Source organism: Tiliqua scincoides, chromosome 6 (assembly GCF_035046505.1).
Source record: "Tiliqua scincoides isolate rTilSci1 chromosome 6, rTilSci1.hap2, whole genome shotgun sequence".
In the NCBI taxonomy this organism is placed as follows: Eukaryota; Metazoa; Chordata; class Lepidosauria; order Squamata; family Scincidae; genus Tiliqua; species Tiliqua scincoides.
In genome coordinates, this window is record NC_089826.1 from 33,573,015 (window position 1) to 33,594,239 (window position 21,225).

At 43.1% G+C, this 21,225-nt stretch overlaps 1 protein-coding gene across 2 annotated transcripts in view; it reads left to right on the forward strand.

The window, feature by feature from the left end:
• The first annotated feature begins 1,093 nt into the window (after nt 1-1,093).
• The window catches only part of JADE1 (jade family PHD finger 1), a 99,346-nt gene continuing 79,214 nt past the window's right edge, over nt 1,094-21,225 (forward strand). Inside the window, exons 1-2 of one of the 2 annotated variants that reach the window (XM_066631596.1) lie at nt 1,094-1,696; nt 7,554-7,756. The gene's annotated coding sequence lies outside the window, so the exon portion shown is untranslated. Of the gene's footprint in view, nt 1,697-7,553; nt 7,757-18,805; nt 19,768-21,225 lie in introns of those variants that run through there. The other variant, XM_066631597.1, reaches the window with a different exon arrangement.

Below are 21,225 nucleotides of genomic sequence, written 5' to 3' on the forward strand. Positions count from 1 at the left end.
TCCATGCTAGTCCAGCGCTTCATTTGGTTTCACTATGAAGCTTTGCACAAGGTCTCAGAAGGACCCCTATCTGTCCCCTGATATGGTATTGGATGCTAACCCTGCCATTGGTTCTGAAGGTGCAGGAGTTGGACAGGTGAGATGAGCCTTCAGCTGGTGCCCAACCTGGCTGACCTCTGACGCCATTCTGAGCAAAAGGGGTAACATAAACACAATATGCATGCTGATACGTAATGGGGAACTGAGTAGATTCCACAGACATAGGAAAATAAACATGATCAATAAAAAGCTAATAAATCACCAGTGCACAGTGACTGTAAGACTTGGCAGTGGACTCCTTTTGCTTTCTGGTGAGGAAAAGAAAAGGAAAAATGTCACAACTGAAAAAGTTGCTGTGAATAAAATAGCATTGTACAATCCTGAGTAGTCAAGATCAATTGTTTTGAATATGTATTGACAGCACCAATACAAAAGATGTTATAGCAGGAATGACAGCTCTCCATTGAACTTAGACATGCCTATCACACCCATGGTAGTGACCTGCAGGAGGCTGGCTTGTAGGTTGTCCTGAAGTACCCTGGCTACCATTCAGGGAATTGAGCAGTTTGCTCTGAAAAGCTTGGTTGTGTACAAAGCATGTCTAAAAACAATCCATTTCCCAGTGTTGGAATAGAGGAAGTGAAGTGAGTGGCAATTGCTCTATTGTACATGACAGATTACAAGCAAGTTATCCCACACTACTTGATATGCAGGGCTATTCACATGAGCTTCATTTGGGCTAGCCAGGAAAAAAAAAAAAAGGCAGCACATTTACCAAAGTGTACATGACTGTTTTGTTTATGTGTGCTCTGGAGAGCTTGTATGTATTAATGACAGACAAATGTGCATGTTCCCTTTGCTGACAGTCAAAGAAAGCTCTCTCCAATGAAGGAAGCAGCTGAACTAAAGGACTGTTGCTGACACCCACTTGAGAGTTACTGATGTGACAGTTCTGTGGCTGCTAATGACAGGATTACTGTGGCTGTTGTTACCCAGAAGGATTTCTCTCTCTCTCTCTCTCTCTCTCTTTTTCCTGCAGACAGACTATACGAAAGGCAGGGCAAAGCAGAGGGCTGCTGGTTCAGACTGTTGGCTTTGCCTGTAAAAATGGCTTTGGCGGTGTTTGCAGGGAGCCCTTTTGTATACACTGAAGTTCGTCAATGTCACTCCGGCTGCAGGCGGCTCTCTTGTCTTTGGTTAAAGAGCTGTTTGGTGGAAAAACCCTGGATTTGCATCACCTGGAGGGTTTTGTTTGGGCAGATCTTCGCAGTGCCAGCAGCTGGGAATTAGCATTTTAACTGTCTGAATTGAGAGAGGACAAACACTCCGGCTGGAATATTGTCTTGGTACAAGAAAGGACAACTCTCCTAAGATTTCACATGCCCTCTTGAAAGCCACTTGAAACTGGATTCTAGCGGCTATTGCTGCCACTTTTGTTTTGTTTTGCTTTGCTTTTTAAGCAGGCCTCCTGTGCCTTTCAGTGATGTTTGATGAACAGATATTAATCACATGAAGCTTATTCTAGCATACTAATGGGGAAATGTGTCACTTGGTGAATGTTGCTTATCATATAGAAACATAAGAGCCCTGCAAGGAAAAAGAGGTGGCAACCCCCAGTGGGGTTCTTCTTCATCTAGGAGATCAAATCTTTCCTGAGGTGAGCAGAACCTGACACAAACTAATATGTTCCTTTTATTTTACTCTTTTGGGTTTCTGTTTGTTGAAACAGAGTATACCAGCATTATCTAAGAGAATGTCAGCCCCATCCTAACTAACTTTCCAGCACCAACAAGGTGCACGCCATATCCTGCAGGGGAGGGGGGAGTCGATCTTGGAGGGCCCAAGGTGAGAGAACGTTTGTGCACAAGGTTGCATTGGTGCTGGAAAGTTGGTCAGGATTGGGCTGTGTACCTTCTTTTCCATGCCATTTCAACTTGTTAATATTCCAAACAAGCCCTGCCCAGGCAGATATGGCAGCTGTATCTTAGGGAGAGGACTCACTGGGACAGCACATGTAGGTCCTGGGTTCAGTTCCTCGCATCTCTGCTTAAGAGGGATCTCAGGTAGAGTTTGCCCAACCCTGTTAACTCCTGTGGAATCCAGCTGAAAACCCCTCTTATAAAAGTTCTACTCAGACATGCTGTAACAGCCAGAAAGCCCCAGTATGCACTTGAAATCATGTCGCCTGTTGTCCATGAGTACAGTGTTTTAGAAAAATGCTGTACTCATGGGGTGCAGGTGTATGTGAGGGAAATTGGGGTGGCCATTGTCAGTGCCCCCCCCAGGAGGTGCTGTATCCGTAAAGAGTCCCAGGGAGTAATATTGGGATGCTGCCGCAATGCAACCTTTGGAGAAAGTGAACACATATTATCCAGGCTTCTTCATGTACGAACAAGAATCGACAGGGCCAGACAAACTATCCTAGGTTAGATGGACCAATCATCTGTCTCAGAATAAGGCAGCTTCACATGTTAATGCAATCAGGCTCAGCTGAGAAAGGAGTTGTAGTGCAGTGGTAGAACACATGCTTTGCACATACTAGGTTCAGGCTGGATCCCTGCCAACCACAACTAACTGAATGTCTGCTCGTACAGATGAAATGTCAGTACAAGCATGGCAGTAGGAACAGTAGCTTGGCAGCGGTTATTCTTTGGGGAGGGAGTAGACAGTGCTCTCTGACATCCTCTTGACACTTATCACTGTAGGCAGTAGCCCACACTTGTCTGGTGGTAATGTGCACCCTGTATTTGAAGTCAATTTGCGAGTGAAAGTCTTGTTCAAATGTCTTGAGCAAGTTCTTTTGACTGAGGTTGGGAATGCAGGACATTCTCTGATGCTGAAAGAGGTTAATACAAACACACTGAATATCTCCAGTCCTGGATGGCTGCTCTAAGATGCTTTTAGTGGTCTGGAGGCAGGAGGTCTGGTCTAGAGGGTAGAGCCTCCGTCTGCCTGAAGATAACATCCACAAGGCCGCCAGTTCGAGGCCACCGGCACCGTGCGACCTTGAAGCAGCTGACAAGCTGAAGCCGAGCTATTCCATCTGCTCTGAGTGTGGGAGGATGGAGGCCAGAATGTGAAGCCAGATCGGAATGAAACACCTGAATGTAGTGGTTCTTGAAAGAAAGAACCTTCTTTCAAATTGTAAAAATCCCTATTTAATAAGGGATTTAAATAAAGCCTGCCTATGTAAACCGCCTTGAATAAAGTCTTGAATAAAGACCAAGAAAGGCAGTATATAAATACCTGTTGTTGTTGTTGTTGTTGTTGTTGTTGTTGTTGTTGTTATTATTATTATTAGTGTACTCTCAGATACAAAAATAGAACAACTTCTCCCTGTGTACAACCTACACAATGTATGGGTTTCCCTGGGTACGTTAAAGGTTAAATGGGTTTCCCTGGGTACGTTATACTACACTGTTCCAGTGTAGTATAACTACACATCCAAAGAATGCATTGGTTTTAAATAATATTGACATCCCTGGTAGCCTGTGAGCTTCCTGCAGTTACAAGATGTTTTTGTAGCATCTTTTGGTAAGTGCAGCAGAACAAATATTAAGAAACATGAACAATCTCCAATGGCTTCTGTCTTGACATCTTTGTTTTTTGTTTTTTTTAAATCATGGTCATCATTGGTAGTGTTAGCTACAGTTCCCACGAGCATTTCCCCCCTTCTCACTGAATATATATATAACTTCAAATGCTACCATTTCTTCTTCCACATTGACTGAATCCTTCTCATTGCTGCCAGTTTCCAAGAACATGGTTTTGCTAACTTGATGCACAGATAGTATGGTTGAGTGGATGGTCTCTGGGTTTTTCTAAGAGAAAACTATGGGTTATCCAGGAAGAATTTCTCTTAGACATGTTGGGCCCAAGCTTTTAAGCTTTTAAACTTATTTTAGGCTATGATGGAGCAAAATTTCAGTTTGTTAAACTGCAGCCGTGCTCTAGATATGGAGTGACAATCTCTAGATTCTCCAACTCTTGGCTTCTAAAACCCCAGAAATGATGAACAGTCTTAAATGAGCAATTCTAACTGCTACAAAGGCTGGCATGACTTTTCCAAGATGGCAAAAAAAAAAAAAAGAAGTTTGAGCTACTTTCAATTAGCAAAGGTTCACTTCACCCTGTGCTCCTATTTTCTTCTTGTTCACTGAAAGCAATGCGAGAAGAGGATTGGAGCAGCAGCAACCTTCTGCCAGCATCTTTGCCCTGAGCAGACAAACAGGGAGCTACAGCACCTGTGATCATGTTCTAATCACTCCTTCTATGAGAATAATCAGAACCACCCACCTCATCCTTGCTCGCTTGGCTACTTTTTCAGAACAGGTTGCAAGAATTTGTGAGAACAGACAAGGATGTTCTCTCAACAGGCAAGCCAGGAGGATGATAGTAGAGGTGGATGGGAGGCAAATAATATGGGCACAACTTCAGGCACCATCTCAGCTTGGGCCAGGCATACAAATGGTCATTGATTAAATACATGGAAACTAACAGTGGGTGTGCTTCTTGTGATTGGCAGATGTTTAATACAGTATGTGTTTCTATGGAGTTGAGAATCATATATTTTCTCCATACATTTCAATGTTGTTTAAGTGTTATTTTTTTAATTGTATGCTATGTTGAAAACTATTCCTATAAATGATGTAACAAACAGAATTGTGACTTTTTAATAAAAAGGAAAGTGAAAATTCTAGTTTCTCTTAACTGTAGAATTATACGATTCACTTCTGCTGTTTGAAACAGTCTTGGGCAGTTTTAGGAGATTAGAAAGTTTCAAAGAAGAAATCTATCTACTTTACAATGTGAGATTATTGTAAAGATGAAGGCTTTTGTTTTGTTATACTGCTGTCTTTACTGTGGTGTGACTGTAAAATTTTTTGGTAATTTAGGCTACAATTCTATACACACTCACTTGGGAGTATGTCCCATTGAATTAAGTGGAACTAACTTCTGAGTAGGCATGCTTGGATTAGGCTGTTAAGTTTCCCATAAAGGGAAACTAGAATATAGTTTTGACTACAGTGGAAGCCCATGCATGTCTACTCAGTAGTAAGTCCCATTGTGGTCAGTGGAGCTTACTTCTAGGAAAGTGTGTATAAGATTAGTCTAAATAATTGTGGGTATATATTTCAGATAATATAGCAACTGTTGAAGATTTGAGAAGTCCAATAATAAGCTTTTGAAGAAGATGGAAAGTAACATTAGGTATGTCTGAACTATACCATAAATAGACCCAAAATGCTACAAGAGTACATTTGTTTGCAATTACTAGCTGGAAGATGGCATTCTGTTGTTGACAACATGCAATTCTGAGTGTTTCCTTTCGTTCTTTGGGTCAGTAAGTGAATTAAGATACAATAGACAGAATATTCAGCCACTGTCGTCATTCCATCAGTCTTTGATATTAAAATTAACGTATGGCTAGCTTAGAAATACTGCATGGCTGGTTTGACTTGCAGCATACACACATCTTTCTATGGAAACAACAAAGGGTCAATTCACACGTTTCTACTTTGGTGTGGGATTGGACCACAGGCAGCCATTTTTCATGCTGCAAGGGGTAAGTGTGAGTTTCCAATTGCACCACAATTTCCTCCATTGAAATTGATATCCTACGTGAAATTTTCACAAAGGCCGCTTAAGCAAGATAATTGCAGCTCTTTAGCTTCTGTACATGAAATGACCTACATTTTTTCACATATATGCCTTTATGGGAAACATCCCAAAAATTTTCCTAACAACCCCAGTGCTAGTAAGTCAGCATGTGGGTAGATGGAACAAGGCAAGGAGAGAGAGGAACAGGGTGGACAACAATTTGGGGAGGATCAAGGCCAGGAAGGGGCAGTACTGGTGTCTGTGGTGGTACCAAAATCCTGTCTTCCTTCCTTTACTCGAGCCACACCTTTAGGTTCACTAGGACTTGCATCAATTAAATTGCTGGTGCAAGTCTGAGCAGACCCATTCAGGTGACTGAGGCTTACTTCTGGGCATGGCAACAAATGTTCTCTTACCAGGAGACCTCTGGGACTACCCCCTCTACAGAATGTAGCACGTGCTTTGGTGACATGGCTGCATCACCAAGGGGGGATGTTGTTAGGATTGGACTGTAAGAAAATTAGCGGTAACTAGGTATAAACAGTAGCTATAGCTGCTCTCTTCTCTCAGAGTGAAGCCCCTGAAACTGAATACAATTGGGCATGGAAGCACTACTAAGGCTTTAATGGGGAGTGTGTGTGTGTATAAATATGTTCAGAATTGGGCTGAAGTTTCACCCATTTTATTAGTTCATTTGGTCTTTGATTAGGAGCCTGTCTTTAAGCATCTATTTTAGAAATACTTTACTCATACTGAAAAGAAGTGACATATTGAAAATAAGTCTTCTTTATTCAGTGTCTGTTCTGTAAATGTAACTGCTTTGTTTATAACGATCTAGACATATGTTGGCTGCTAATGTTATACCATATGCGAGGAAACAAAATGCCTTTTATGCAAATGGACGTCGCCTTCTTGTTACAAGCAAAATGTTACATAGGACTGTGATGCACTGAGAGGTGTAAAAATCTGTGTCTGTTTAGATTTGCTGAAACTCTAGAGAGCTGAACAATGGGGAGAAAAAATAAATAAATTCCCAAGGCCTGTTTTCTTACAATGAACACGTAACATTTCCCTTTAACTGAAGCTGGCGGGAGAGTGTTAAAAACCACTTGAAGTGAATATGTGGCCTGCATCTTTAGTGCTAAAATAAGCAGGCATTAAAAGAAACAGCTCCGCAATAATCACCATATTTACTGTTTTGTACTTAACAGTTGAAAGAGGCTGGAAAAGAGCAAGCTGTAGTACTGCTTTTCAAGCAAGCAACACAAGGATGGAATATCTGGTTAAAATCTTTTCTAGTACCTAAGCAGTTTTATTCTCTGCCCAATAAGTTTATTCAATTATGGCTTTGCCACTTCAGAGAACTGTAGTTTATGTTCTGTGCTTTAAGGCGCTTGTCTCGAATGGATATCAAGTTCAATTCCCTTTGTAAACTGAACTTGCTCCATTTTATAGTTTGCAAAGAGAACTTGCCTCTTGTGTGGCACTTCCTGATTTGGGTGATGAGTAGTGAAACTAAAAACAGACCATTCTCTCAGTTTCCTTTTTAAATTTTAGAAGGAGGAAGGCGGGGAATGTTTTGTGAAAAGTTTCCTTGATAGACTTTTGTCAAGGTTTTGCACCAGAATGAAAAGGACACAGTTAAAGTTAATAATGTAATTTTATGTGCAATATAATACAAGTCCACACAACTCTGGAAGGAAAGAGATTTATGCCTAGATATGCCGCTTGTCAGGATCTGATTAAATTTGTTTTTTTCCCCCATCATGAATGGTGATGTGTCACAGAGAACTGCCAAGTTGTAGGCTAGCAATATTTGACCGTTTATCTGTGACAAAGGTAATTCTGTACAATGTATCATGCTTTTCAAGTGTTCCCCATTGTGAAGGATATCTTTTCTTTTCCTTATTCAGTGGCAGTAAGAGTATCTCTTCAACGGTTAAGGACTTCTACAAGCTTGAGATCCCATTTACCTGAAAGAAAATGTGAAACATGGAACTACAACAATAAGTTAAGTAGACTTTGTGTACTGATAAGCTGAATCTAGCTTGCCAAAGCATCATCCTCTCTTCCAGAAGAAGCAGCCCGCATGTGAAAATTGTTGCACCTATCACTGGTGAGAAAGACAAGATACAGTATAGGCAAACTTTTTCATATTGTCTTAACTGCCTTCAAATAGGTGAGAGAGAAAAGAGGAACAAGAGTAGGGGGTGAGGTGGAAGAAGAAAGAAGTGAGTGTATGCTGGCACTTTTCTCCCTTACTCAATAAATCAAATGGACGGACTATTAATGAATTATCTAGAGAGTGCTGCAATGAGCAGTTGGCATGAGAGGGGAGATATGATGTCATCACCTGTAATGAGCACACAAATGATGTATGACTAAACATCATTGATGTGCAATGAAGTGAATGGCTCAGGAGGCACTTGCTGTGGTGCTGGCGCAAGGCATTCTGGGGGCTACTCTGAAGCCACAGTGCATGAACCATCATAGGGGAGGCTGAGCTCTCGCTGCTGTAGCTCTAGTCTCTCCCTTTATAGTGAAAGGCACATGTCTGTTACTATACAGGGAGAGACTTCAGCAGTGGCAGTGAGAGCTCAGCCTCCCCTGTGATTGTGTAACCCCTCAAAGTGGGTGGAGCATGTGCAGAATCACAGGAAAGGCTGAGGCTATTTTCATTGGTGTAGGATAGGTGAGGCTTTGCCTCCCCTGACCACATGTCCCTGATAAACAGTGGTGTAGCTAAGTCATCTGGTAGCCAGGGCACAAAATTTTTTAACACCCCTGAAAACCGTAAGTGCTTTTCTGAGGCTCAGGAAGTCCCCACATGGCCTACCCGGGCCTGGGTCTAAGTAGGCAGCTTTTTCACCTCATGTCCACTGTTGGGGGTGCAGCCCCTCAAGGCATGATACCTGAGGCAGTGTACTGCCATTCCTTTAGCTATGCCACTGCTGTTAAACACCCCATTTGAAAGTGCTTTTGGTATCGGGTAAATGGCAGGATGGATAAATTGAAGTTGGAAGAGAACATGAAGAATCACCACAGAAACTCGCCTATAAGTCGATCCCACAGATAAGTCGAGGGCAGGTTTTGAGCCAACAATCATGGAATTTTCTATGACCCCCAGATAAGTTGGGGGTTAAACTTAGGGTGTGTGTGTGTCTGACTATAGTTTTGTCTGATTTTACTCGAGGCCAGATCCCGAAATTGCCACAGTGCAATTGACCCACCACTAATTGTTACCTAAGAACTGTAGTCTCTAATTTATTAAAAACATAGTAAAAGATCATGATACATTTTTATTCTTTTTAAATTCTGGTTTTCATCACCTTTTTGTAAGCACTATCAAAATAAGTGCACTGTAAACAACATACCAGTAAATCAGTGGTTCCCAACCTGGTATTCATGTACTCCCAGGGTCACTCAACAGGACCTTTAGGGGTACTTGAAAAATAATGGAATAATGGTAGAAAAAGGCCGGCCGTGCTCCAGAATGCCTTGCAAGACAGGAATGCCTTGCAAGGACCAGCAAGGTAGGAAGGGAGGTAGCTAGTTGGCTGTGAAAGCCCCACCAATAGCTAGTTTTTGGTCATCAATTCATGTATGAAACAATGATTGAAAACCAGCACAGTAAAAAAGCTGAAACATAATATGGAAAGTGATCAATCACCCAGAATTTCTCAGCACACTTCTGGTGCAAAACTGTGCAAAGGCAGTCTTCTGTTCTTCAAACAGATAAAAAGAGAAAACACTGTGATAAATACATGAAGTCTGGGCTTTCATATAGAGGAGAGGAGGGCTTGTATTATTAATTACAAACATTTTGCTAATATGAAGGGTACAAATTATGGAAATGGGCTGCCAAGGGATATGCAAGTGAAAAAGGTTGGGAACCACTGCAGGAGAACCATGCATCAAATCCACCTTTAAGGTGTCTGGTGTGTTAAGCCAGAAGCTCTACGTACAACATACAACCCATAACTGGGAATGTGCAATTCAATTCACAGCAGAGAGATGCAGCTGCATATATTTGCAACCCTTTTTACTCAGAAGTAGACCCACTGCTTTCCATGGGTGTTATTCTTAAGTAAGGGTGCATTGAATTGTAGCCTGCTTCAAATGGAAAGGAGGATTCCCATCCTGGTGTTTCAAAAAAACAGACCTGCTTTGCAAGCATTTGCAAAGCAGAACCAGGCTGCAGCAGAAGGAAGGAGAATAAAAGGTTAACAAATTGCTTCTAAGGAGCTGTGCCTGCCTGCTGCTTGAGAAACTTGACGCCTGCCTGCCACTTGAGAGGCTCTACCCTCTGATTGACCCGGAGATAAGGCGAAGTGAGAATTGGAGCTTGATTACTTGGCAAAAATTTCACGTACTATAGGCGAGTATCTACGGTATATTCCTCTTACTTCACTCTCCTCTCACCCTGTTGCTATAAGCTCTGTGCAGGAATGAAGACAGATACAGATGCTGTACTTCTCTCCCCCTTCCCCACCATGGCTAATAGCAGCTTTGAGAGAAGTAGGATTTAGACAGCGGAAAAGACAAGGGAGCAATGGGGATCAACAGTCTCTCTCAGAGCACTTACCTTCAAAGCAATCTTCAAAGCAATCATATATTCAATTGCTATATTCAAACGAACGAGCAAATTTAGGTGATCTTAATCACAAATATCCTACAGTGTGTCTTGTTTAGCCCTTTATAAGTAATATATGTTTGTCTAGACTAGAGAGTAAACAGTACAGTCTTTGAGCACAGGTGTTCCTGCCATCTTCTAATATAAAACCACAAGGTGACCCATTGCTTGCCATCCATATAATGGACAGTAATGATAGTAAGGAACATCTTCTGTAGTGTTTAGGCTCACATACCTAAGCATGGGTTGATCAGGACTCCAACATATCTGCCACAGAGATCTGCCAAAGTTGAAGAGTTCGCGAAGGTTTTCCTCATTAGAGGGAATGTTAGATCTTGACAGAGCTTTTCCTCAACATGATTCACTTTAAAACAGATGATACTGTTTAGAGACTGAAGAGGTGATAAAATAGTTAATTCATAAACTTCGTTTGTTATTTTACAACTCTTGAGAAATGGGATGGAAAGTATCTATTTCTAAAATAATGGGCTCCATTAATGTTACCAGATGTGAGATTCAGTGAGGCTTTCCTCAATTCTGAAATAGAAATGTATACTTCTAGAATGCCAAACTCTTTGGCCACTAATGGCCCAATGCCATCCATGCTGAATGCTAGTGCAGTGGCCACTACATCAGTGCTGGGTGTTGTAAAAGCACCATAAAGCACTTTTCAACACCCTGTGAGTCAGCAGCACTAGCAGGAAGGTCCCACCAATGCTGAATTCTGAATGGCCACCAGGGCTGGTAAGTACAGTGCTGAGTGGTGAAGGGGTGGGTGGAACAGAGTCAGTAGCCCTATTGGGCAGGCTGGGGCTTGACCCCGGGGTAAGGGAACAAATGTTCCCTTACCCTGATGAGACCTCTGGCCTGTCAAATTTTAGTACCAGATACGGGGTGAGCTGTGCAACCCTGCTATGCCAGAGCTGAATAGGATTGAGCTGTAAGTGTTAGAAATGAAATTGACCTTGATCTGAACAAACTTTCATGGTTCTGGGAAGGAGGGAGGGAGCCAAAATGGTCCTAGCTGAGCTGATGGAGGGCTTCTTCCCATCTCATTTCTCCTTCCAAAACAACCAGGTATTTTGGCAGCTGAACTACTTGATTCCGTTTTTATGACACTGAAATGTGTACAAGCTTATGGTGTCTACAGATAACGCTTGTTTTTTCTTGGTGGTAGGGTAAACAGCTATCATTGTTTACTTTCTACATTCCACCCTGCTGTGGGCCCTCACACAGAACAAAGAATGTGTTTCCAACTAACAAATGCTGTAGGATGTGATGTCATTCCCTTAATTTCTATTCCCCAGAAATGGGGGGGGGGGTGACTCACCTCTCAGGGCTGCGAGTATGAGAATGTTTTGAAGTAAGGATTATAAAAAGATACATTTAATAGGATTTCCACATAAACTAGAATTGGCTCGAAAATGTGTATAATTTCAGAAGAGGTCAAATAGTTGTTCTGATGCCATTCATTAGGCAGGCTATATTTCCAGGAAAGTAGAGTCGTACAGCTGGAATAATTTTGACTGTTCCTGGTTTTGAGACTCTCCAAATCATGTTCTTTCAGCTCAAGGAGTGTGTGGTAATCATTGAGTTGTCCTGTGGGATGAAACCAGAAAATGCTGCTCAGTCACACACAAGCTCTATGTAGTACAACATTCTGTTCCAGTAATGGCCTAAGGTCATCAGAGGGCTCGCCTGGCCAGACTGCTCCCTGAATCTTCAGTGCTGGCAGCAGTAGTAGTGCCCAATGAACCTGCAGGGGACAGTTGGCAGTGCCATGGGGGGGGGGGGGAACCAGTCCATGACACCCAGGAACCTGCATCAGCACTAAGGCAGAAACTTTCTAAAATCTCACACAGAGGGCAGCCAGTCAACAGCCCTCTCAGTTCCTTGCTTCCCAACAACTAGACAGTTCCTAGATAAGCGATATAGGCAATATTCTTCCAACTAGTGTATCCATTGTGGAGGCACTGCATTTTCCCAGCACTCAAGTGGCCTGTTCATGTTTGTTTTTTTAAAAATCATTGTGTTTTAATTTCTGAGAGTACTCTCTCTCTTTCTAAGGTGGCAACCCTGTATACACTTACCTGAGAGTTGAGTTTTTTGAGTTGTTGGCAACCTTCAGTCTCGAAAGACTATGGTATCGCGCTCTGAAAGGTGGTTCTGGAACAGCGTCTAGTGTGGCTAAAAAGGCCGATTCGGGAGTGACAATCCCTTCCACACTGGGAGCAAGTGCAGTCTGTCCCTGGTCTGTCTCCCTGGCTATGGGCCTTCCTTCTTTGCCTCTTAGCCTCAGACTGTTGGTCAAGTGTCTCTTCAAACTGGGAAAGGCCATGCTGCACAGCCTGCCTCCAAGCGGGCCGCTCAGAGGCCAGGGTTTCCCACTTGTTGAGGTCCACTCCTAAGGCCTTCAGATCCCTCTTGCAGAGGTCCTTGTATCGCAGCTGTGGTCTACCTGTAGGGCGCTTTCCTTGCACGAGTTCTCCATAGAGGAGATCCTTCTCCCCTATACCTGGGAGTAAGCCCCATTGAACATAGTGGGACTTATTTCCGTGTAGACATACATAGGATTGAGCTCTCTGCCTCTTAATCTGCCTGCTCACTCTCCTTTTTTTGCCCTTTTTTAATGAACATCTGAGAGTGATAAAGGTAGGAATCGCCTTATTCCTTAGCCCTTCCTCTTAGGCTGATGTATTTGAGGTCCTGGGGGCCCCTGGTGGAGGCTTCTGTTCAAGGAGTTTCTTGGGATATTAACTTTGATTAACACTTTCTTGCCCTTTTAGGGCAAACTGGCTCAGCCAGTGCTTCCCAATCCTGTGGATTGGGACTCACAGTTTTATCTAACTGCAGGTTCTGAACCAGCAGATTTGCCGGACATATTGCCCTCCAACACAACCAGAGCTGCACAGCTTCCCTGGCTCTCAGAATGCATTTTAAAAGCATAAAAATGTCACTTCCAATTTCCCCCCCCATAGCCGGAAATAGTGTTGAAATGCCTTTAAAAGGCATTCTGAGACCCAGGGGAGTCGCACAGCTCTGCTCACATTCTGAGGGTCTGGAGTGCCTGACCCACAGATTTCAGTGTCTGTGGGGGTTCTGGGAAAAGAACCCCAGTGGATAATGAGGCATGACTGTACAGTGGAATGAGCGAAAAGTCAAATGAAAATTTGCCCCATGACATTAGGCAACTTTCTTCTGCTTCTCTGAAAGAGAAGAACTGCCTTCTCTTTCTCAGGAGAAAGGTCTCCTGACCTTTCTGCAACCCACCAAAAATTGACCTGCTGGTGGGTTGCGACTTACAGTTTGGGAACCACTGGACTAAGCATTGCCTTAGTTCCAGTGCCATGTTTGTTCAGAACATCAAACCCTAGTCTCACAACAGCTCCTTCTCTGGAGCTGAAAATTCCTCCCCATCCTATCCACTGCATAGGGATATTTCATCCTTGGTGATAAAGCAGGCCTAGCACTAGTGCCCTCTTAACAATTATGGTTTTTCATTTACTTGGAAAGCCCCATAGAAGGAGCATGCTATCCTGTCATGTGGATTCTGCTTCTCACAGAACTGAACTGATGTAGCTGCTTGTGGCTTGGGGGTATGATTGCAACTATGGTGAAGTCTTAGCAGACAAAAGGGTGAAAATTCTTTTAAAAAGAATACTTATCTTTGGAAAAAAAAATAGTGTTGAAGTAATGCCAACTAAAATTAGAAAACAGAGAGTAAATGAGTAATACTCATTCCCAGTGTGGCAGTCTGGCCTCACAGACACTGTCTGAGACATGTGACTTACAGCCTCTCATCCCTGGAAGGCTCTTCGGGGATTTGAGAAAGAGTGTTTATTATCCTCAGAGAAAACTCTGATAAAGGTAGCTCTGTACTGACAGTGTTGGAAAACAAAAAAATTGGTGTTATCTATGACTATGAAAGGAAGTCTAAATAAAGCTAGTGATAGTGCGGGAAAACTGGCATATTAGAAAGAACTCTTGGGGGACTGAAAAGGAATCTTTTGCAGAGATGTACTGAAAGCAGCTTGAAGCCATTCTGCAGGCCAATAACATGTAAAGTGAAATAATATGCATTCCTTAATGGCAGAAACTACCTGGGTGTAACAACCAGAACATGTGACTACTGCTGAACTGTCTTGCACTCATGAGTCTTCCAGTGGTGTCTAGGAAAAGAAAAAGCATGTGGTGGGCCATGTCATGCTGAACACTTCCCCCATTGTACTACCATTCAGTAATTGTTGCTTGCACGAGGGATCCATGGTGGAGGAGTTAGAATGATAATGTGGGATAAGCCAAAATTGGGTCCATATTTCTTTAATTTAGTCCAAACAGCAGGAGAGCCACACTGTATATTTTACACATGTTGATGGGCCAAAAAAACCCAGTTTTATATAGGGTAGAGGCAAGCAACACATGGCACACTATCTCTGTCCAATCTGTTGGGGAAATCCAATTTGTTCTGATTTGTTTAAGCATGTGCAAAATTGATGCTATTTCTTCACTGTGATAGTTGTATGGCGTTGTTGAAAAGTCCACATGCAGAAACCTGATTTGTTTTATTGGCAGGAGTGAGGTTAATATTGAATAATTATGGTTTGAGGGTCTTCAAGCATATGACCCAGGTGTCTGAAAATGAGGGTTAGCCACGCTGACACCACTCTGGTCATGTGGACAGAACTGCACATGTTAACCAGCCAACTGTGTGGTTAGGGAAAAAATATTTTCAGTTGCTGAAGGCTAGAAAAAAATCTTGTGGCGGGTTGGATGTGGCCCCCAGGCCAAAGTTTAGAGACGCTTGATCTAGTTAATACATGTGCATGTACTTCAAAATGTTTATGTCAAACTTTATTGAAACATTTTGTCATCAAACTATATAATCCAAACTAAGCAAATTGGTGTATAAATTGTGTAGCGCTTTAGCTTGCAAGGGTCCAGTTTAGACACTGCATCTGCTGGTCCTCTCGAACATGTGATGGAGAAGCATGGCGCCCACATCTCCCCCTTCTAGTGTGCTAGAGCTTAATTGCATGAGGAGCAGTTTGGATTAACTACTTGTGTGCAGTTAGATGGAGGTGGGATAGTGCATGGGGTGAGTGGGGATGTGCCCCACATGTAAAGAATGGGCTGCTTGGATTGCCATCCAAATAGCTTCAACATGCCCAGGTATTCCAGTTGTACATTGTAAGGTTATTTGAGCAGTTACAAATATTTTGCTAAGGCTTGGGAGGAACATAAGAACATAAGAACAGCCCCACTGGATCAGGCCATAGGCCCATCTAGTCCAGCTTCCTGTATCTCACAGCAGCCCACCAAATGCCCCAGGGAGCACAGCAGATAAAAAGAGACCTCATCCTGGTGCCCTCCCCTGCATCTTGCATTCTGACATAGCCCATTTCTAAAATTAGGAGGTTGCTCATACACATCATGGCTTGTAACCCGTAGTGGATTTTTCCTCCAGAAACTTGTACAATCCACTTTTAAAGGCGTCCAGGCCAGACGCCATCATCACACCCTGTGGCAAGGAGTTCCACAGACCAACCACATGCTGAGTAAAGAAATATTTTCTTTTGTCTGTTCTAGCTCTCCCAACACTCAATTTTAGTGGATGACCCCTGGTTCTGGTGTTGTGTGAGAGGGTAAAGAGCATCTCTCTATCCACTCTGTCCATCCCCTGCATAATTTTGTATGTCTCAATCATGTCTCCCCTGAGGCGCCTCTTTTCTAGGCTGAAGAGGCCCAAACGCCGTAGCCTTTCCTCATAAGGAAGGTGCCCCAGCCCAGTAATCATCTTAGTCGCTCTCTTTTGCACCTTTTCCATTTCCACTATGTCTTTTTTGAGATGCGGTGACCAGAACTGGACACAATACTCCAGGTGTGGCCTTACCATCGATTTGTACAACGGCATTATAATATTAGCTGTTTTGTTCTCCATACCTTTTCTAATGATCCCAAGCATAGACTTGACCTTCTTTACTGCCGCCGCACATTGGGTTGACACTTTCATCAACCTGTCCACCACCACCCCAAGATCTCTCTCCTGAACTGTCACAGACAGCTCAGAAGCCATCAGCCTATATGTGAAGTTTTGATTTTTTGCCCCAATGTGCATGACCTTACACTTACTGACACTGAAGAGCATCTGCCATTTTGCTGCCCGTTCTGCCAGTCTGGAGAGATCCTTCTGGAGCTCCTCACAATCACTTCTGGTCTTCACCACTCTGAAAAGTTTGGAGTCGTCTGCAAACTTTGCCACCTCACTGCTCAACCCTGTCTCCAGGTCATTTATGAAGAGGTTGAAGAGCAAGCTGGAGAAGAAAATGTAAAGGGACCACAGGACAGCAGTACATATGAATATCTTGTCTTTGACTGCTGGAAACCTCCCTCCCAACCCTTCTATATTGCACAGTAATTGTATTGGAATAACATGCATGTTTTTAATCATAGGAAGAGTTCCTTTTTTGTCTGACTTTAAATTAAAAGTCTACTTTTTCAAACTATTTTATTTCATATTTTTACAAACAAAAAGGAAAAGGGAAAAAGATAAAGCTAATTAAACACACTTTCATTTTTTCCTTAACCAGACTGATCAGATACACTGTTTCAGAATGCTAACAAAACAAAAATGAAAGAAACTTTTTTTTTTTGGGGGGGGGGGATAACTGTACAGCAGAGGATCAGAACTATAGACAGCAAGTAAAATGTTTTTCAACATAATAAGTGAGAAACTATCCAATTTAGGAATTAATAACATTGCTAAGTGCAGTACAAGGGCTGACCATAAAATACACTTTACTGAATAAACACTGGTCTTGACCTTCTTGATCTTTCGTATGGGAATTTTACAGAATCAATAAAGTTGAAGGCAACCATTTAGCTACAAAAAGATCTACAGAAGCTGGGCTCAGACCCCATTTAATTTGCAAAGATAATTTATCTAAGACCATTAACTCCCATCTTGAAGCAGAATGGTTGATTTGCTGTGTTTCTCCCAACCTGAGGGGGGAGTTAAGGGGGGAGCCCAGCAAGCGCAAGACACGGCAGAGAATGCTTCAGGCTGTCTGTTGAACTACAACCTGTTGGAAGCTCATAGAGGTTCTTCACTTGTCCACTTCTGAAAGAACCAGTTCATAAGCCTTTCTCTGGGGTTTGTTTTTTTTATAAGTCAGAGACAATTTCTCTGATTTTTCTTCATGGAGTTTGGTTCTGTTCCTTTCAGAGTTCTATGGGGAATGGATGTTTGGTTCCACAATTGTACCAGAAAATACTATTACAGAGTCCCTCTGTTATATTACATAGAGATTATTGCTGTGGAGCAAAAGACAGGGTATTATAGTGAAAGACCATGCCAAGGGTACATGCATGTTTGTGCTGGTTCCAGGCTTAGGGACCCCTTTGTGGGCTCGTCCTACCTTGGTGGCCCTTAAGAGAATCACTGTGCCACCACTGCACAAAGGTTCTGAGTGCAGAAGTGGTCCCAGGAATTGGCAGAGTCCTTCAGAGGGCTCTGGGCCCTCATTGCACCCAAATAATGCCAACCCCGTACACTGGCCCCTGACCGTGGTTGTTCAGATTGGACAGCCACTGTTTGAAGCTGTTAAGACATGACCCATGGGGGAGTGTAATATATACAAATTACATATATACATATTATGTCCAATTCTGGTCACCACGTCTCAAAAAGGATATAGTGGAGATGGAAAAGGTGCAAAAGAGAGCAACCAAAATGATTACTAGGCTGGGGCACCTTCCCTACGAGGAAAGGCTACAGCGTTTGGGCCTCTTCAGCCTAGAGAAGAGGCGCCTGAGGGGGGACATGATTGAGACATACAAAATCATGCAGGGGATGGATAGAGAGACGCTCTTTTCCCTCTCACATAGTACCAGAACTGGGGACGTCCACGAAAGTTGTTGGGAGAGTTAGGACAGACAGAAGAAAATATTTCTTTACCCGGCATGTAATTAGTCTGTGAAACTCTTTACCACAGGAAGTAGTGATGGCATCTTGCCTGAATGCCTTTAAGAGGGGATTGAGCAAATTTCTGGAGGAAAAGTTCATTACGGGTTACAAGTCATAGTAGGTATGTGCAAGCTCTTGGTTTTAGAGACAGGCTGCCTCTGATTGCCAGATGCAGGGAAGGGCACCAGGATACAGGTTGGGCATGCCCACACCATTGGGCATTTGGTGGGCCGCTGTGAGATACAGGAACCTGGACTTGATGAGCCTTTGGCCTGATCCAGCAGGGCTCTTCTTATGTTCTTATACATGGCTTATTGAGAATTGGGGTGGGATTGCTTCTGAAACTCTTTTTTTCCTGCTTCATTCCCTACACAATCCTTGTTGGCATCCATCAGTCTCAGAAGGCTATGGTATCGCGCTTGGAATAGTCGTTCTGGAACAGAGTGTCCTCTCCAGTGCGCAAAGCCTGGGTAAAGTAGATATGGAGGATAGACTGTTATCCATGCAGCAAATCCCCCCTCTCCACGTCGCTGAAATGGTCTAATGGAAAAGCAGAAGCCAATACGGTTGGTTCCAGCAGCGTTGCAGGAGTTGCCAGAACGTGACTGTGTTCAGCCATGAACTGCCTCAGGGACTCCTGCTCCGGATTTAGCCTCGAGGTTGACTCCTGAAGCCTTTTACATAACTGGATGTAGCCACAAGGCAGTGGAGGATTGGGATCAGAGTTTTCCTTCTCTCATATGAGCTGCCTTCCCAGGCTAATGAGTCCCATCTACCCAGTAGGTAGATATGCTAACACAATATGCTACTGAATATCAGTTGCTGGGGAATCAATGCAGAAAGAGATATTGCCTTCAAGCCCTGCTTGTGCAACTGGTTGGCCACTGTGGGAAAGATGGACCAGCAGGACTCTTATGTTCTAGAGCAGTGTTTCTCAAACGGTGGGTCGGGACCAACTAGGTGGGTCACGGGACAATTTCAGGTGGGTCCCCATTCATTTCAGTATTTTATTTTTAATATATTAGAATGGATGCTACCCTGGTAAATGGCTGTATTTGGGGAAATGTCACAGGTCTGTATGTTTAGCAGGATACTATGAAGATGCTTTTAACAATGATAGTCAATGGGACTTACTCTTAGTTAAGTGTGGGTAGGATTGCAGCCTATGATTGTTAAGAATTTTCCTGCTTGATGATGACACTTCCGGTCATAACATCACTTCTGGTGGGTCCTGACAGATTCTCTTTCGAAAAGGTGGGTCCCAGTGCTAAAGGAGTGAGAATCACTGTTCTAGAGAGCTTTTACAGGTGCAGAAACCCTGCTTATTAAAGGCATCTTCATGCGTGAAACTTAAATATCTCCTAATGCAAATATTAAACCTGCATGACAGGAACAACCATCCGTTTTCCTTCAACATATTCTATTATATTGGCAGCACATAAGAGTGACCAGTAAGGTGCAAGAGAAACTCAAATGTACCTGCTTCCTTGGAAGTATACATCAAAGAGTGTTCAATAAAGTTTACTCCCAGGTAAGTGCACACCGGATTATAGATTATTGATGCCTATAGTCAAATGTCTCTCCTGAATGAGCTTCTTAAAAAGGTGTAGTTTTATTTGTGGGGAAAAAACAGTAGTGAGCACGACAAACTTTGCATGTCAGCAACTACCCTTCCTCCTCTTCAGAGAAACAAATAAATGAGAAGAGACTCGGAGATAGGTTCTGAGCCAAATGCAACTTGGCACATCACTTCATTGCATAAGCAGTATTTTCTTTGTCACTTTTTATTGTGTGTAATTGGTTGGCAACCTTCAGTCTCGAAAGACTATGGTATAAGCCTACAGCACCCGGTATTCCCAGGCTGTCTCCCATCCAAGTATTAACCAGGCCTAACTCTGCTTAGCTTTCCAGATCAGACAAGATCAGGCATGCGCAGGGTAACAGTTGCTACCTATGTGTAATTAATCCAGCACGAATTTTATTAGAAACAATGAAAACGTCTATGGGCCAAATAATTATGCTGGATCACATCCTTGCAATTGTGTGAGTTAGTCATGATGCTTGGTGACAGGATTAAATCCTCCTGTAAATTCAGGGGGTGCCCTTTGATTTTAATGGTCCTTTATATACGGCTTGGCTCCTTCTTCTCTTGGGAGCCTTAAAACCATTTTGGTTGCAACATGGCTTAGATTGGTTATATATCCTCAGCACTCATTCCTCAACACTGTCTAGTCCCAATCTAGACGTTGTTGAACAATATCTTAAACTGTGGTTTTTCCATGTGATTGTATATTGAGATTAGCAGTTTGGCAAGCATAGTTCCACTATGGGTTGCAATTGTACCCCCCTGAAAAATAATTTATAGATGTACTTTAGCTCTCCCTACCTCCGGTATTCAAGATAGCCATGACTCAAACTTTGAGAACCTCTGGAGTAAGACAGGCTATTGAATTCAGTGTTGCCTACACTTGCTGGCAAAGGCTTCTGGGTGTGCTTGCTTACTGTTTTCATGATGTGAAAAACCTCATAGGGGCTATCATTCAGACCGGGAAGGGTTAATGTTTGCTTTTGCATCAGAGTAGAAGGGGGGGAGGTGGGAACGGGCTCTCTTGCCTCTCTTCTCTCGTAGGAAGGAGCTGATGGCCATTGGACGAAGGATGGGTGGTGTGGTTTGTTTCTTTGGATGACAGAAACTTCCGGGGGGGGGGGGGTTCGTAGCAATCATGCTTTCCAACCGTATGGCTGCTGTGAGCTCCGTTGTTACTTGGGGGAGAATGCCCCATTGAATGACCAACTGCGGTGGGACTACTTCTGAGTACAGCTGCAAAGGATGGGTTGTCCTGGTAAGCCTCGCAGCTGCTGCGTGTGACCTTCCTCCCTCTTACCACTTCTGTCCCCGCTCACGCAGTCTGTCCCACCCCCTCCTGCCTTGTTTACAGATGGGTTTACATTAGGGGAGTGTTTAAAGAGAACTACTGCCCCACACACA